This window comes from Capra hircus, chromosome 11, assembly GCF_001704415.2.
Source record: "Capra hircus breed San Clemente chromosome 11, ASM170441v1, whole genome shotgun sequence".
Classification (NCBI taxonomy): Eukaryota; Metazoa; Chordata; class Mammalia; order Artiodactyla; family Bovidae; genus Capra; species Capra hircus.
The window spans coordinates 842,250-859,854 of record NC_030818.1 but is presented as its reverse complement, the minus strand read 5'-3'; the positions used below and the strand labels follow the sequence as shown (position 1 = coordinate 859,854).

The 17,605-nt window shown below is 47.8% G+C and overlaps 1 long non-coding RNA gene across 3 annotated transcripts in view; it reads right to left on the bottom strand.

Annotated features, from left to right (window-relative positions):
* LOC102171344 overlaps positions 1-17,605 on the bottom strand; it is a 172,615-nt gene that overhangs the window by 31,262 nt on the left and 123,748 nt on the right. For 2 of the 3 annotated variants that reach the window (XR_001918761.1, XR_001296245.2), the window contains exon 3: positions 11,515-11,622. This is a non-coding gene — a long non-coding RNA (uncharacterized LOC102171344). Of the gene's footprint in view, positions 1-866; positions 2,847-11,514; positions 11,623-17,605 lie in introns of those variants that run through there. The other variant, XR_310358.3, reaches the window with a different exon arrangement.

The following is a 17,605-nucleotide window of genomic DNA, read 5'->3' as shown; positions in this document are numbered from 1 at the left end:
AAACTCTCACTGATGCTGCACCTCGAGGCGGGGTGAGCCCACGGAGGGCCCCGCAGCTTCTTCAGGGACAGGGCTGTGCTGTAGCTCTGGACTTTGTCGCCGTGTCACCACACTCGTCTCTCTGGCTCAGCTTCTGTCTTCTGAATCCCTGCAGCTGTGGGTGGCAGCTTGCTGCCGAGTCCTCAGCAGGCCCGGCTTGGCAGTCGGCTCCCTGACTCCTGGGACGGGGACCCAGAGTCCACCCACCGAGGGGCTGGCGGGAGCGGCCATGCCGCAAAGGACGGGTGCCCTCCAGGCCTGGCAAACCGCCCATGGATGCGCGCAGATGCTGAAGGCTGTCTGGACCCCTCTGGAAGCACTGGCCTCTGTTTAGGGCTTCCCTCAGGCCCCACTCAAGGCCAGCTTTCAGGTGACTCCAGCAGAGAATCTGGGAGAGACTGGTTAGTTCTTAAAACATACAAATAGCCTGAGAGACTGTTGTTTGTTATTCATTCATTTATCTATTTTCAGCAGGAAAAGATTTTTTTATTATATCTTTTTTTAGATTATAGTTTTTATAGATTATATGGCCTTTTAGATTATATATTATATAATTAGATTATATAGATTATATATTTATATTATATTACATATCATATGTAGATTATATTATACAATCAGATTACATATTTAGATTATATATCATATATTAAATATGTATTATATATTTAGATTATATTATAATTAGATTATATATTATATTATAGTTTTTATAGATTATATGGCTTTTTTTAGATTTACAATGTTGTGTTAGCTTCAGGTGTACAGCCCAGTGATTCAGTTACACACACACACACACACCCTTCTTCAGGTTGTTTTCATGTATAGGTTATTACAAAATATTCAGTGTTGTTCCCTGTGCTATGCAGTAGGTCCTTGCTGGTTATCTATTTTATGTATGGTAGGTAGCGTGTATCTGTTAATACAGTCTCCCGATGTATCCCACCCCCTGCCCATCTGCTTTGGTAACCGTAAGCTTGTTTTCTATATGTCTGTGGGTCTACTTCTGTTTCTTAAGTTCGTTTGTATCTTTTTTTGTTTAGATTCCACATATAAGCGGTCTCACATATATTTGTCTTTCTGTTTTTAGATGAGCTAAGGAAGTGCTGAGTAAGAGGCGTGAAGCCACCCCTCTGTGGATGAGCCTAGTGTATGTGTGGGTGCGTGTGCATCTGCGAGCATGTGCATGTGTGTGAATCCTTGCACACGGGCTGAGTGTGCACATGTGTGCACTGTGTCCACGCAGGCGCCAGGCAGTCGTACATGTCTGCCCCATGGTCTGAAGGACTAGAATCAGCTTCTGGTTCATCAGCCGTTTTACACGAGGAAAGGCCCAGAGAGACTGGCCACCTGCCGTGCAAGACCGAAACACCCAGGTGCCCGGTGTGGCCAGCAGGGCTGTTTCCTCAGGCAGAGGCACTGCCTGGCGAGACATCAGCCGACATGTCAGTAGACAGGGAAACAGACTTCTTTCCTGAGGCTTTGAAGTGGGGCCTCTCGGAGGCCCAGCCTGGGCACCCGTTCTGTGCCCACTTTTCTGGCTCAGGAGGAATGTAGGGCCATGCTGAGCAGGAAGCGCAGCTGCTGGCATTGCTGGTTAAGGACAAGGTAAGGGAGGAAGAAAGCAAGGAGAGAGAGACAGAGAGAGGAGGGAGAGAGGGTAGGGAGGGGAAGAGGAAGGGCTGCAGACCTGGAGGGAGGGAAGGGGAGCCCCAGGGCCGTGGAGAGGGCGGCAGGGAGCTTGGTGCAAACCCACACTCCATTTCTCTCTTAAAATCACTTGCGTGCGGGCTGATGAGAAGGAGCAAGGGGCCCCACTGCCCAGGGCTCCCTGCAGCATGCCTGGCTGGCTAGGTCTCAGATCTGCAGCAGTTAATTGTGATCGGCTCTGGGCTCTGGACTGCGGCCTCAAGGAGACAGTCGTGGTGGCTGAAAGCGTCTCCTCACAACAGTGTCACGGTTTATGGGGGGATCTGCTGGAGAACCCTTGAGGCGAATGGCTGGGGACCTTGGACAAATGATCTCCCTTCCCTGGCCCCACCTTCTCCTTGTAAAAGGCACTAATCAACAAAGTGGACCATTCAGGCATTTAACTGAGGCAGCAGAAGAGCTTGGAAGTGGAAGTCAGTGAGTTTGTTCAATATGAACATGTACAGTTTTCAGGACTTTTCCTCAAAAAAAAAAAAAAAAAACCAAAATATTAGCAGGTCCTAGACCCCCAGATGCACTTGTGGTGGCAGAACACCTCAGCAGCAGATGGGGGCCAGTGGCCCACGATTGCATGTCTATATGAAGGGCAGCATGTGTGTGCATGTCTATATGAAGGGCAGCATGTGTGCGTGTTGGAGTAGGGACTCCAAGGAGCCCTGAGTGGCGTATGGAAAGTAAAAGTACCCAACACTCGGCTCAAGCAATTGTTTCTCTCCCAGAGGCTAAAACTCAGGGGCAGCTTGCCAACAGCCACATTAGGATAAGAAATGTAATATGTTTATAATAAGTTTGCAAAGCACATCTTGGTGCAGTGAGCGCGCAGCGCGCCCTAGCCGGCTGTGACGCTGCTTTGGCCCGGTGTGCGTGCGCCAGCGCAGAGCTCACAGGCCAGGGCTCGGAAAGCCTGGTGCCCCCTTCTTGCTCGTCCACTTCCCTCTGGGCTGGATGAACACGTTCCCAGAGACCCCAGCTGGTGTCTGGGAGCCAACAGAAGCTCCCTTGCTGGAGCTGCCGCCGCTACGGTAGAAAGACTTGAAAGGACAGGACGTCTCCAAGTTGCACAGGACTTCCCTGGTGGCTCAGTGGAAAGAATCCGCCTGCCAAGGAAGGAGACACAGGTTTGATCCCTGGCTCGTCAAGATCCCCTGGAGGAGGAAATAGCAACCCTCCCACTCCAGTATTCTTGCCTGGAGAATCCCATGGACAGAGGAGCCTGGTGGTTACAGTCCGCGGGGTTGCAAAGAATTAACTGGACATGATTGAGCACTAAGCAACAACTTCAAGCTGGAAAACAACCCAGAGCACACTCATTCCCCCGACGCAGGAAGCCCAGGCTCCTGCAGGTATCCTCTTGCGAGCGTCTGGGTGCTGCTAGCTTTCCCCGCTCCCAGGTAAGATGCAAGCCCTGCTTTCACGGCACTGCTTCCCGGCATCTAACATTTCCGAGTCTGTAGTGCTGCCACTTTTTAGACAACAAGCCAGCCAGCATTTATTGGGCATTTACTGTAAGCCTGGCACCTTCTGAGCACTTTACACGCGTCACCTCATTGGACCCACCCAGCAAGGTTCGAGAGAGAGAAATACCATTATCCATTTTACAGATGCGGAAGGGGAAGTTGGAGGACTTACAGGATTTGCCCCCAAATCCCACCATCTGTGGCATTAGTGTGGAGTCTGGCTGGAATTCAGGCTTTTCCAACTCTGAATTCCAGCTCCTTCCTATCGAACTCCCCATTCTTCCCCACCTTCCCCATGGACATCCACACAAGGCTTCTTCTCTCAGACCCACGCAGGTCCACCCCGCCCCAACCCTTCCCTGGAAACATCCTTTAGCTTTTTTCCAGATCCTTCCCTCTGACCTCTGCAAACTCATATCCCCAAAGGGCACAGGTTCCCTCTGTTCAGAACTGAGTTAACAATAAAACGCAGTAGCTCAAAGCATTCTGGTTAAGATCAGACACACTCAGCTTAGCATTCTGCTTTGGCTTCAGCAAATGCCCCACTCCCGTTTCCCATGGGTAACAATGGAGCAACTACCCACGGGGTGGGTGTGCGAGTTAAATGAAATAAAACAGAAAGTGCTCCCGACTCGTGTGCACAGGAGCTGCAGCGCTGCAGCAAGGGTATGTTGCGACAAAGGTGATAAGGGGAGGAGGACATGGGAGGGGGATGTCCCGCCACCGACGTGACTTGAACCTCCCAGCAAGAGGAGAGGGTTTGCTCAAGGACACACAAACCAGAGAGCCCCAGACCTCAGCCTGCCGGTGTCTTTCTCACTCCACGCTAGCACTTCCTGGGGAAGCACCTGCAGGAGTGGGGAGGGGGTGGGCAGAGAGGCTGGGGAGACTGAAAGCTCCCCTTCAGGAAGCTGAGAAGAAGCTCAGCTCATCAACACCCAGGCAGTGGGCAAGCACCTATAATCTGGCTGATTCAGAGTCCCTGAGACATAATTGGCCCACTGCCCCCTCAGGGCCTTGGATCTCCCCACCCTTTAATGGTGACAGGGAAATCTTTTCTGAAGTGCATGAATTCCAAGGCATGACGTGCTTAAAAGACATAGACTTTTAAAAAAAGTCTTGGACTTTCCTGGCGGTCCAGAGGTTAACGCTCTGTACTTCCACTGCAGGGGGGGATAGGTTCCATCCCTGGTAGGGGAACTAAAATCCTGCATGCCAAGCAGTATGGCTAAAGATTTAAGGAATAATTTAAATAAAATAAATTTTTAAAAAGGTCCTGTGTCTTCAAACCTCACCTTCTCCAACTATCCTCCCTGCCTCCCTCTAAGATCCTCCCTTGACCCCCAGAGCTAAAAATAAGACCCACCTACCCCTGGGCCACCCGTCTGCCTCCTCCACCCATGGACCTGGCTTTCTTTTTCCTTCAGAGCACGCATTGCTAATGGATGTTATATCTCTATTTCTTGTTTGGCTTACTGTGCCTCCTCTCTGCCCTCACTAGAATATCAGCTCACCAGGCAGAGGCCTGAGTCTGTCCTCCTCTGCACTAATCCCAGGGCCTACTGTCATTTCTGGCACGAGAACAGGCTCGCTAAATAGTGGTTCAACAAATGAATGAAGGAATGATTCTTTATACAATTTCAGAAAATATAAAAATTGGTATGTCAGAGCTGTAGGTGACATTTTCAAATATGACCCTGCGTTCAGATGAAGGTTGATTCAGACCATTAAAACATATGCTCCAGGACTCCCTCGGTGGTCCAGTGGTTAGGAATCCACCTGTAATGCAGTGTTCGATCCCTGGTCTGGGAAGATTCCACATGCCAGGGGGCACCTCGAGAGTAGCCCCCACTTGCCACAACTAGAGAAGCCAAAAATAAATAAATTAAAATTTTAAATAAAAAATTTTTAAAAATATGCTTCAAATTAAAAGCATTATCCTTTGCTTGATTATAACAGCCAAAACCTAGAAACAACTCAGGTGTTCCTCAACAGGAGGATGGATCAACAAGCTGTGGTATATTCGTGCGATGGAATACAGCTCAGCAGTAAAACAGAATGAAGGATGAAACATGGATAAATCTCAAAATATCATGTTGAAAGAAGAAAGCCAGACACATAAGAGTGTCTGATGCATGGTTCTATCCATGTGACATTCTAGAACAAATAACACTAATTTAGGATGTTAAAAGAGGCACAGCAGTGTTTGCCTCTGGGGGGTGACTGACAGCAAGGATTGACTGAGAAGGAGCACGAGGGAATTTCTCAGGTAATGGATCCACTCTATATCTTAATGGAGGGTGGGCTATGGTCATCAAATGGTCCACTGAAGATTTGTACTTTTCCATGTATGTACAATGTTTAACTTGGAAAGATATAAGCAAATGTGCATGCATGCATCCTAAGTCACTTCAGTCGTGCCTGACTCTTTGTGACCCTGTAGACTGTAGCCCACCAGGCTCCTCTGTCCATGGGATTCTCCAGGCGAGAACACTGGAGTGGGTTGCCACGACCTCTTCCAGTGGATCTTTCCAACCCAGGGATCGAACTCGTGTCTCTTACGAATACTGAACTGTAGTTAATAATACATAGGCTGAGGTATTTAAGAGTGAATCTTTGCAACTTACTTGTAAATGCATCCCAAAAGTGAGATGAGGACTTTCTCTTCCAGGAAGTTGGAACAGACATATTTATCCATTTCTCCTGCTCTCAATGACTAAATACCCTGAATATCATATACAAAACAAACATTAAGAGGATTCTAGAAAGTAGAGAAAAGACAGTCTAATAGGAACCTCGGGACCAGTGGAACAGAGAGGTGAGATCTCTGGTTTCTTTTTGTCTCATGTATCCTAGACGTCGCACTGAAGAAGCCGGGAACTCAAATTCCGAAAGAGAGCAGACACAGGAGAAGTCCCAACAAAATTCTGCTCTCTCTAGCCAAAGAGCCTGGAAAAGGGCAGCCCACTAAGAAAGAAAAGTTTTAGGCAACAACTGTTCCACTTTTGCCAAACATCAAAGAAACTACATCATCAGACTTCTCCGGTGGCTCAGACAGTAAAGAATCTGCCTGCAATGCAGGAGACCCAAGCTCAATCAGCAAAGGCCATGGGGAGCTCAGTTGTCCATCCACTCTCAGACCAGGCTGAAACCAGGTGCCCCAAACCACCCTACCTGCCGCCCATCTGAGGGTGGTATCTGAGAAGGCTGAGCAGGGAGCTACAACTTTCATCCCTACCCAGTGGGAGCAAGCTCCTCCCCAGGGTCAGTGGAGACCTCGTCGCGAGCCTAGACTTTCATCCCCACACACAGCAACAAGGAGCTCCTTCCTGCCCAGTGAGGGTGGTATCTGGGAGGCCCACTGGTGAGTCAGGACCCTCTTTACCTCTCAGGGGCAACAAGGCCATGTGGAGAATAGCAACGAAGCACTCTGACACCTCCCCATGGGGGCGCTATCAGTGGAGGCTGAGCACGAGGCAGGGGGCTGAGCTTCACTCCTACGCAGCAGTAAGGAGACCCCTTCCTCTGGGGTCAACAGAGGCCAAGTGAGAGGCCTGGACCTCCACCCCCACCGGCAGTAATGCAGCAGCTCACTGCCACCCCCACCCTCCTGCACCTTCGCCTGCAGCGTCAGAGGGAGCCAGTGAAAACAGATGGAAATAAGATACAGACTCTCTAAACGGAATACCCCAAATGTCAAGTTTGCAGTAGAAAATTGCTCATCATACCAAGAACCAGGGTCATCTCAAACTGAACGAAGAAAGCAACTGATAAATGCTCACAGACGGTAAAGAATCTGCCTGTAATGCAGAAGACCCAGGGTCAGGAAGATCACCTGGGTCAGGAAGATCCCCTGGGTCAGGAAGATCCCTGGGTCAGGAAGATCCCTGGGTCAGGAAGATCCCCTGGAGAAGGGAATGGCAACCCACTCCAGTATTCTTGCCTGGAGAATTCCCATGGACAGAGGAGCCTGGTGGGCTACAGTTCGTGGCATCATAAAGAGTTAGACACGACTGAGTGACTAAGCACAATACACACACACACACACACACACACACACACACATATAAAGCACACATATATAAAGTGAAAGTGAAAGTGAAGTCGCTCAGTCGTGTCCGACTCTTAGCAACCCCATGGACTATGGCCCACCAGGCTCCTCTGTCCATGGGATTTTCCAGGCAAGAGTGCTGGAGTGGGGTGCCATCGCCTTCTCCGATATATATAAAGCATATATACATCTATAACATACATATAAAACAGAGAAGTGACACTGCCTACAGCAGAAAAGATTTGGATGACAGCACATTTTCATTAGAAACCAGTGAGGCCAGAGCGCTTTCCAGTGCTGAAAGAAAAGAACTGCTCCAATGTATGCAGAAAAGAACTGTTAGCATGAACTCCTATATTCAGTTGAAAGGTCTTTTCCAGTGAAGGATCCTTCACTGGAAGGAAATGAAAGGGAAATTAAGACATTTCCAAAAAATGAAGAATGCTTGTCACTAGCAGATATACCATGTAAGAGTAGCTAAAAGAAGTTTCCTGGACAAAAAAAGAAACAATAGAAGAAAGACTTCTGGAACACCAATAAGGAAGAAATAACACAATAAGCAAAAATATTGGTAATACTGGTAAATACAATGGACTTTCCTTTCTTTCTTCATTTTTCTAAATTATGTTGACAGTTGAGGCAAAAAAGTGTAACACTGCTAATGAGAATCACAATATATATAGAAGAAATATTTAAGACAGTTATAAACAGGAAGGGAAAAGAGATATATTAAGAGGTAAATCTAGACTTGACTCAAAGTTGCCAAATGATGACACTAGAAATTTATGGTCTCAATATATGCAAGAAGTCACTTGATATAATCCAGTTAATATTCCTGATAAAAACTCTCAGCAAATTAAGAATAGATGGGAACTTTCTCTATCTGATAAGGGGCATCTACTAAAAACTAATAGCTAATAACATCATTATTAATGGTGAAAGATGGAATATTTTCCTCCTAAGATGAGAAACTTCCACAGATTCTATTCCACATTGTACTAAAGATTTGATCCAATGCAATATGGCAAGAAATAAAAATAAAAAAGTTCTAGATTGGAACTAGAGAAGTAAAGCCATCCTCATTTGCAGATGACATGCTGAAACTCCAATACTTTGGCCACCTGATGCGAAGAGCTAACTCATTTGAAAAGACCCTGATGCTGGGAGGGCAGGAAGAGAAGGGAACGACAGAGGATGAGATGGTTGGATGGCATCAGTGACTCAATGGACATGGGTTTGGGTGGACTCCTGGAGTTGGTGATGGACAGGGAGGCCTGGTGTGCTGCAGTTCATGGGGTTGCAAAGAGTCAGACATGACTGAGCGACTGAACTGAACTAAACTGAACTGAGAATCTATGTAAAAAATCCTATAGAAACAAAAAGTTACTAGAATGTAAAAGGTGACTTTAGTGAAGATATGGGGTAAGAGATTAATGAATAAAAAATGTATACTTTCAGTGAACAACTGAAAATTGAGATTTTAAAAATAGCTCTTACAATAGTATCAAAAAGCATGAAATACTTTGGGAAAATCTGACAAAAGATGGACAATAGCTATACACTGAAAATTATAAAACACTGCCGAGAGAAATTAAAAAGAACCTAAATAAATAGATACTGCGCTCATAGGTTGGAGAAAGCAGTGGCACCCCACTCCAGTACTCTTGCCTGGAAAATCCCATGGACGGAGGAGCCTGGTAGGCTACAGTCCATGGGGTCGCTAAGGGTCAGACACAACTGAGCGACTTCACTTTCACTTTCATGCATTGGAGAAGGAAATGGCAACCCACTCCAGAGTTCTTGCCTGGAGAATCCCAGGGACTGGGGAGCCTGGTGGGCTGCTGTCTATGGGGTCACACAGAGTTGGACACGACTGATGCGACTTAGCAGCAGCAGCAGTGCTCATAGGTTAGAAAATTCAGTATTTTAAATGAGTTTTTTTTTTTTAATTGAATGAAAGTCTTTAAATTCTATATGTGTATGTGCTCAGTCACTTGGTCATGTCCAGCTCTTTGCAACCCCACTGACTGCAGCCCATCAGGCGCCTCTGTCTGTGGAATTTTCCAGGCAAGAAGACTGGAGTGGGCTACTGTTATCTACTTCAGGGAGTCTAAAATCACAAAGAGATCTCACTATTCATGCATTAGGATGACTAGAACAAAAAGCCTGACCATAGTAAACATTAATGAGGACATGGAGCAACCGGAATTCTCACCCTTGGCTGATGAGTTTTACAAACGATGAGGCAATTGTTAACCAAATCTTTTCAAATCGCGTTCAAGGAATCCATTCAAGCAACTGTCTTAATTTCTTCCCTGCCTCTTCTCAGGGCCATGATAGAGCCAGTTTCCCAGAGTCACACAAGGCCACCTCCAGCAGGAGAAAACTTCTCACCTTAAAGCAATCTGGAGTGGATCTAGAAACAGTCTTTCCAAAGATCTGTGTTTTCTTGGAGGCACCAGACTATGAAGTTAGCATGCTGCTGTTGTCTAGTTGCTCAGTGGTGTTCGACTCTGTGACCCCATGGGCTGTAGCCCACCAGGCTCCTCTATCCATGGAATTTTCCGGGCAAGCATACTTGCATGGGTTGCCATTCCTTCTCCGGGGAATCCTTCCCACCCAGGGACTGACCTTCGTCTTCTGGGTTGGCAGGCTGTTCTTCACCGCTGAGCCACCAGGGAAGTCTATGAAGTTAGTATGGTGTCTTCAACTGCCCTGCCCTCTTTAGTTTTGCTTGTCTTTGGACTGAGGTGACTTTGAAGGCGGCTCAGTGCCCAGCCCAACTGAAGGGAGGAAGGCAGACTACATCATGACTCAGCAAACTCTTCTGAATGCTTTTTTGAGGATTGAACACAACTCTGCGACTATGTCAGGGCCTGAGCTGTGCCTTCCGTCTGTGTCTCTGCCTATGGTGAGAGGAAGCGATCAGGCTGAGGCCAGGAAGGGCCTGCTGTAGCTGATAAAGCCCATGCCCCTTGTCAGGAACCTGTGGTTTTTGTCTTTGAAGCAACAAGACTAGGAGGAGGTACTTTTCTTCCCAAACAGTGCTTTGTATATCGCTGCGGGGACAACTCATTTGCACACACCAGGACGCTGAGACCCTGAGCACCAGGGCTGTGTGCTTCATTTCAGACCAATTGGACATGGCTTTCTCCCTTACAGGATGGGACTGGAAAGTTACGTGCCCTCCTCTTGCTCCGTGGATGCGCGGAAGAGCTAGCCTCCAGGCTGGGGTGGAGAGGGGCCGGCTGCAGCCCCGCCACCAGCCTCTCGTCCTGTCCAAGTGTGCCAGACCCCGTGGAGACGCCAGTGCCGCCTAACCGTGACCTTGATTGTGGGGAGGGAGGCTGGGAGTCTTGTCCTGCACGCTGGAGCCCGAGCCTCTGATGAAGCCTGGCTTCTAGCTTCATTTTGCTGCCTTTTACTTTTCCTAAAATAGTTCCGGGGAGTCTATCCCTTTGAAAGGACCAGTGAAAACTCTCCGGAGCTAAAATCAATCAAGGTGAAAAGGCAGTGTTTTTTTCCTTTTTGAACTTGGGTTGGTGCCTAAGGGAGCTATCAATCAAGAAGCCCCCTGGGCCCCAGGTGAATCTGCAGAGCGGGGTATTTTTAGAGAGCAGGCTTTCTGAGATTCCAGCTGGTGGACCCCGAGCCGGCTCCTGTCGCCCTCAGAACACAGGTGGCTTAGCACAATATGATGCAACCTAGCACGGGCTCCACTGATGCCACTCCGGAACTGTAGCCTGAGAAGCTAGGAACTCACAGAAAGCCAGCTCTCATTCCTCGTCAGTTTCACTTTTTTTTTAATTGATGGATTCAGATGCTCTTTGGTGGGGGTAGGATTTTATCAAAGATTTATAAATGGAGCAATCTACTAGTAAAAATAAAAAGCACCACATCATCTCACTGGATGGCAGGATATTGTGTTTTTCTTCGGTAATGATCCATAATTTGAGCCATTGGCTCAGATATGCCTTAGGAAGTACACGGTTTTTCTATGGGGCATCTCCAGAAGCATTTGCTGGGTTGCGCCTGGATCAGAAGCCTGGGGAAGCTGGCCCTGGCTGCAGGGAACCTTTCCCCTCCAGGCAGGCACTCTCTGCGCCCTCATCATGGGGGTCCCACTTGCTGCGGGCTTTGCGTTCTGTTTTGTCCTCCTTGTCCAGCACAGGGCTCAGAACATGGAGGACCGCACCCGCACGCACTGGGAGCTCCAAGCTCTTCATCTTTAAAGTCAGACGAGAATGCTTGTCTTACCAGCTCCAGAGTCTCCCTGTAGGATCCAGCCCGTCCAGGAGCAAGATGCTGGAGGCTGTACGGCTCAGTCACATCCTATCCCCTCCTGCTTCGCCTCACTTTGCCCATCTGTGAAATAAAGGGAACACTTTATGAGCAATGTTAGAGTCATCCTTACAAAATACTAACCTTTGCAAATTCTGGAATGTGGGTACTTAGGCCTTTGTTTTATTATTCTCTGCATTTTTCAGTCTTCTGCCCCAGTAAAAGAGAAGGAAAGAAAAAGATTGTAAAGACTTATAGAAACTCCAGTCTCCTGCAGGTGGACTTTCTCTGGTTCAGGATGCAGTGAGCGTTAGTTGCTCCATCGTGTCTGACTCTTTGTCACCCCGCGGATTGTATTTCGCCAGACTCCTCTGTCAGTGGGTCATGACAGAGGGCACTGTCCCAAGCAGCAATGCTGCAGTGGATAACCATGCCTTTCTCCAGGGGAATCTTCCTGACCCAGGGACTGAACGCAGCTCTCCTGCATTGCAGGCAGATTCTTTACCATCTGAACCACTAGGGAGACACAGGACAATGTCCAGCAAATCCAGCGCCAGGAGGGATGAACAATTATGAGCGACCATGCATCTTGTTTCTGCTCCTTCCACTGCTCCTGACCCAGCGGTAGGTTCCATCCCTGTTCCTGTCCTCATCTGTTTAAGGCAGCTGTGTGCTCACCAGGCTCTTTGATCTAGGATAGAAGTTTTCTCGTTGAAGGCAGGTGAATCCAGGATGATGTCATTCATGGCGTTCTGATTGAATATCATCCAAACCTACCCACCTCAACAAAATCGACTTGTACTAAGCTAAAGCGCACACATGCACGAAGGACAGCTTCTCTCCGTAGCTATTAAAAATGTGCCTTGTCTAACACAATCCCAGACTTTCTTGGGCTTCACAAACACACACGGCTCAAGAAAACCCGTATGGACATTTCTACTCCCGTAACTTAAAAAACAGCCAAGCTAAATTAAGTAACAACAACAACACAAAGCTGTTTCCCACACAGTTTGCCGTGCTCTCACCACCAAGTTTTCAGCCTGAAACAATTTCATGCTTGAGTTATTAACTTATGAAAATAGGCACAAAAGGGGGAAAATGTGAACAGATCCTCAACTATATTATTAGTCATTGCTACAGATGACTGCGTTCCGGCACAAAGGCGTAGCTCAGCTTCGAACAAAATGTAGCTCACTAATGGGTTATACCTCGTGTACGTTTTTGTAATCATTATGTGACCATTCTCTGCAATTTACCCCGGCCTCCATTAGGACTATGCGCATGGAGCAGGCCTGCACTCAAGCACACGTGCACACACACTTTTAAGCCCCCTTTCATTTGTGGCTGAAAGGAAAGGTCACGGAGCTGTCATTCATTTTAGGGAAATACCACTGTATTGATAAAGATAATATTTGGAAACGGGAGTGATGGATGAATGTGTGTGTGGATTCTGAAAATCCTGGTGGATGAGGGGGTAGCAACGTGAATAACGGAAAGGAATCTGGAAGCAGGCTGGAGAAGACGGAGGCAGAGTGGGACAGTGCCCAGGCCCATCTTGGGGTCTCTATTCCAGAGGGAAGAGACGGGCATCTTTCTCACTTGGCTAAGTGTGCTCAGGTCTCCTGGTTGAGTGGTGAGATTCCAGGCAAGAGCCCCACTTTGGGGACATTCGTTTCTGGCAGTGGCTCGGGGTGTTGCCCTGAACACGTTTGAGTCAAATGAGTAACGAAGCCGAGTTTTGAGCCTGTTGATTCTCGCTCCTGTAAAGTCCAGAACTGGTCCTAGAAATCAAAGCTTGTGAATACTAACTTCTGAAAACAACAGCAAAAACAGCCAGCAAGAGAATCTGCATGGGAAAGAAATACAGAAGGGATATGAGAAACTTGGAGAAGATCAAGCTTTCCAAAGACAAGTGTGAATTCCCAGAACCGTCTCCTAAATGGATCAGAGGCTGGGACCCTGGTAGCAGAGACGCCCCACAATTCTCCGCCAGCAAGAGAAACCCTTGGCATCCCCTCATCATAGAACTGACCAGGAGAGGAACCCAAGTGGGAACCCAAGTGGCTCTTTTAACCTCTTTGAAATGTTAACGAACAGTTTGATTTTGTTCTTTCCTCCTCTTTAAGACAAATGTGGTGTTACTTTGCCAGGAATGTAAAGTCACATCCCAAGTCAACTGCTCATCTTTCTGCTCAGCTGAGTCCAAGCCCTGCCAGAGGGTCTCCTTCAGTCAGATGACAGAAATGCCAGTCTTGCCAGCCCTTCCATGGCTCTGCCAGGGGCCTCCAAGCCTCACGCTGCTCTTAGAGCCCAGAACATACCACCCCCAGCTCCTGTGAAAACACAGACATGCTCCCAGTGTCCTGCTAGGGACCGAGCAAACTCAGGCACGTCCAGTGTGTTGGATGCTGTGCCCTGCGGAAGGGAGCAGGCTGGAGAGAAATCAGGAGGAAAAGCCCCCTGAAAGATCTGGAATCTTTAGTGGATGAAGCCCCACTATGCCCCACCCTTTGCGCCTGCGACACAACGGGGCTCAATGGTTCCACAAGCGGCAGAACTGGGGCTGCAAGCAGTGGCACGGAGCCCCGAGGCTCGCCTGTTATCATGCCATCCGCTCAGTCCCTCCTTCCCCTCCTCCCAACGCAGGGCAAATTCAGTGGCAGGAGCGCCTGCAGACAGGAGGTGCTGGGGGCTCTGTGGCTTGTTCAGAGGCCACTAGAAGGAGCCCGGCAGTGTCTCACAGCCAGTGCCAGCCGCAAGGAAACTGGCCGGAGGGGCAGACCTCTGCGCCCCAGAGGCATGGGCTGAGAGGCCCACAGTGCCCCACAGGGACACTCCTCGAGGGGGCTCAGCCTATGACAGGGACCTGGGAGGCTGGATGAACTCTGTCCCATGAGCAGTAGGAAGTGGGAGAGGAACCTTCTGGAAAACAGAAATTCAAAACCGGGGAAACAATCCACTTTATCTCATTTCACCTTAGTTATCATCTCCACGGCCCACAAGACAAAGCCCTGCCTTTTGCTATTGTTGAGTTGTTCACTCATGTCTGACTCTGGGAGCTCATGGACGCAAAGGCTTCCCTGTCCTTCACCATCTCCCATAGTTTGCTCAAACTCATGTCCATTGAGTCGGTGATGCCATCCAACCTTCTCCTGCCCTCAATCTTTCCCAGCATCAGGGTCTTTTCCAATGAGTCAGCTCTTCACATCAGGTGGCCAAAGCGTTGGAGCTTCAGCTTCAACATCAGTTTTTCTGATGAATACTCAGCATTGATTTCCTTTAGGATTGATTGGTTTGATCTCTTTGCTGTCCAAGGGACTCTCAAGAATCTTCTCCAGCACCACAGTTCAAAAGTATCAATTCTTCGGCACTCAGCTTTCTTTATGGTCCAACTCTCACATCTGTACATGACTACTGGAAAAACCATAGCTTTGACTAGACGGACCTTTGTCTGCCAAGTAATATCTCTGCTTTTTAATACGGTGTTTAGTTTTGTCACAGCTTTTTTTTTTTTACAGTATGAAAAGGCAAAGTCCTGCTAAGTGTGCCTTATCTCACAGAATCCTCTCGCCATCCCTAAGATGAGTATCGTGATTAGATCCTCCCCCCCCCAGCTTTATTTTTAACATCTTAATCATTTTCAGTGTACATTCAAAGGTAAATACATAAATATTGTTATGCGACAGGTCTGCAGAACTTTTTCATCTCACAAAACTGAAACTCTGTGCCTATTAAACAGTCATTTCCCCCTTCCACCTCCCAGCCCGTGGCAGCCACCACTCCCTTTTCTGTTTCTGTGAATTTGCCTACTCTAAGTGGGATCATACAGGATCTGTCTTCTCTGTGACTGGCTTAGTTCACTTAGCGTGATGTCCTCGAGGTCCATGTATGTTGTGGCATGCGTCTGAGTTCCCTTTCAAGGGCTGAATGATTTTCCATTGTATGAATGGACCACATTTGATTGTCCATTCATCTGTCAGTGGATGCTTGGGGTGCTTTCACCTTTTGGCTGTTGTGAATACGGCTGCTGTGAACATGAGTGTGAAACAGTCTCTTTGCGATCTTGCTTCCAATGCATGCGGGCTCAGTCGTGTCCGACTCTCTGCAACCCCATGGGCTGTAGCCTGCCAGACTCCTTTGTCCATGGGATTTTCAGGCAAGAATACTGGACTGGTCCAATAAAAAATAAATAAATTTTAAAAATAAAAGAATACTGGACTGGGCTGCTATTCCTCCTCCAGGGGTTCTTGCCCACCTAACGATCACACTCACGTCTCCTGCGTCTCCTACATTGGCGGGTGGATTCTTTACCACTGAGCCACCTGGGAAGCTCTTGCTTTCAATGTTTTTGTCCATATACCCAGAAGAGGAATTGCTAGATCACATGGTTGTCCTATTTTTAATTTGGGGGGGACCCTCCATACCATTTTCTACAAACAGCTGTACCATCTTACATTTCCACCAGCAGTGTTTAAGGGTTCAATTTCCCCACATCGTTGCCAATACTTGTTTTCTTTTTTTTTTTTTTTAATTTTAATACTAAGCCTCCTTTGGGTATGAGGTGATATCCCCTTATAGTTTTGATTTGCATTTCCCTAATTCTCAGTGGGGCTTCCCTGGTGGCTCAGTGGTAAAGAAGCCGCCTGCCACACAGGAGATTCGAGTTCAGTCCCTAGGTCTGGAAGATGCCCAGGAAAAGGAAGTGGCAATCCAGCCCTGTTTTCTTCCCTGGGAAATCCCAGGGACAGAGAAGCCTGGTGAGCTGCAGTCCGTGGGGTCACAAAGAGTCAAAGATATGACTTAGCAACTGAGTATGAGCACGAATTCTCAGTGATACTATCTTTTCATGTTGCCCATTTGCTTGTCTTCTTTGGAGAAATAGCTATTCAAGTCCTTTGCCCAGTTAAAAATCAGATGATTTGGTTTTGGTTGCTATTGAGTTAGAGGAGTTTTTTACATTCCCCTCTCCCTCTTCTTTTTTTTTTTTTCCCCTGCTTAAAAAAATTAAAGGGTCAAAGAAGGGGATAACTTACTCCAGCCTTTGGACAGAGGCTACTTGATTCCTCAGCAGCTAGGAAAGACTGGCCCACCTTCACATGGGCGGCATCCAAAAGAGCTAAGAGCCCATCCTGCCAGCCACAGAGGCTCGGGGCAGACACCGCCCATCACATCAATGCACACCCAGTACTCACAGCCCCATGTGCCAAAGAGCTGTTGGAAAACCGATAGCAAAGCACTGGTTGCTGAGACTTAGAAGCATGTAATATATATCTTAATAAAGGTCCCACTTTCCTAAGTCTTCCTCTCTTAAGGAAGGGCTGAAGGAAAAACACTGCTCGTGGAAAAATACATTTAAATGGATCAGTGCTGAGCAACCTTCTGCACATCTGTTCTTAACCGGTTTCAGATGAAACTACTGAAAATATACACAGATCTGTTTATGTGGAACCAGTTAAATACGATAAGATTTCAACTGAGAGGGTAACTGTGGATTCAGTGGTGGGAAAACAAAAAGCACCTCCCCACCCGCCAACACTTGGTCTCCACACATGTTCCTGCTATTTTACCGCAGATGTTGTTGAGGGAATAGGATTTGCTGCGAATTAAAAAGATCTAAATTATTTGAGATTAGTTACAAACAAACTCAAGATGGTCCCAGCAGCTTCTCTGCAGTATGTAATTCTTGCCTCATCACCAATCTGGGCTGAGGGAGTCCTTTGTCATCACAGAGGAGCCTACAGCTGGGAAATCACTTGTTTCTGAATAATTCTGTCTTCACTCCTCCAACAAGACATTCAAGAGGAAGCCAGCAGGGAGGCTGCTGGCACACAGAGCACCCAATTGTCTTCCCTCCCTAAAAATACACTGGTGGCCCCTAAAGACATGCAGCAGAGGGGAGGGAGCTTTAACTGACACCCTATGAGGGCCTGGGCTTCCCAGGTGGCACAAGTGGTAAAGAACCTACCTGCCAAGGCAGCAGACGCAAGGGATGTGGGTTTGGTCCCCGGGTCGGGAAGATGCCCTGGAGGAGGAAATGGCAACCCACTCCAATATTCTTGCCTGGAAA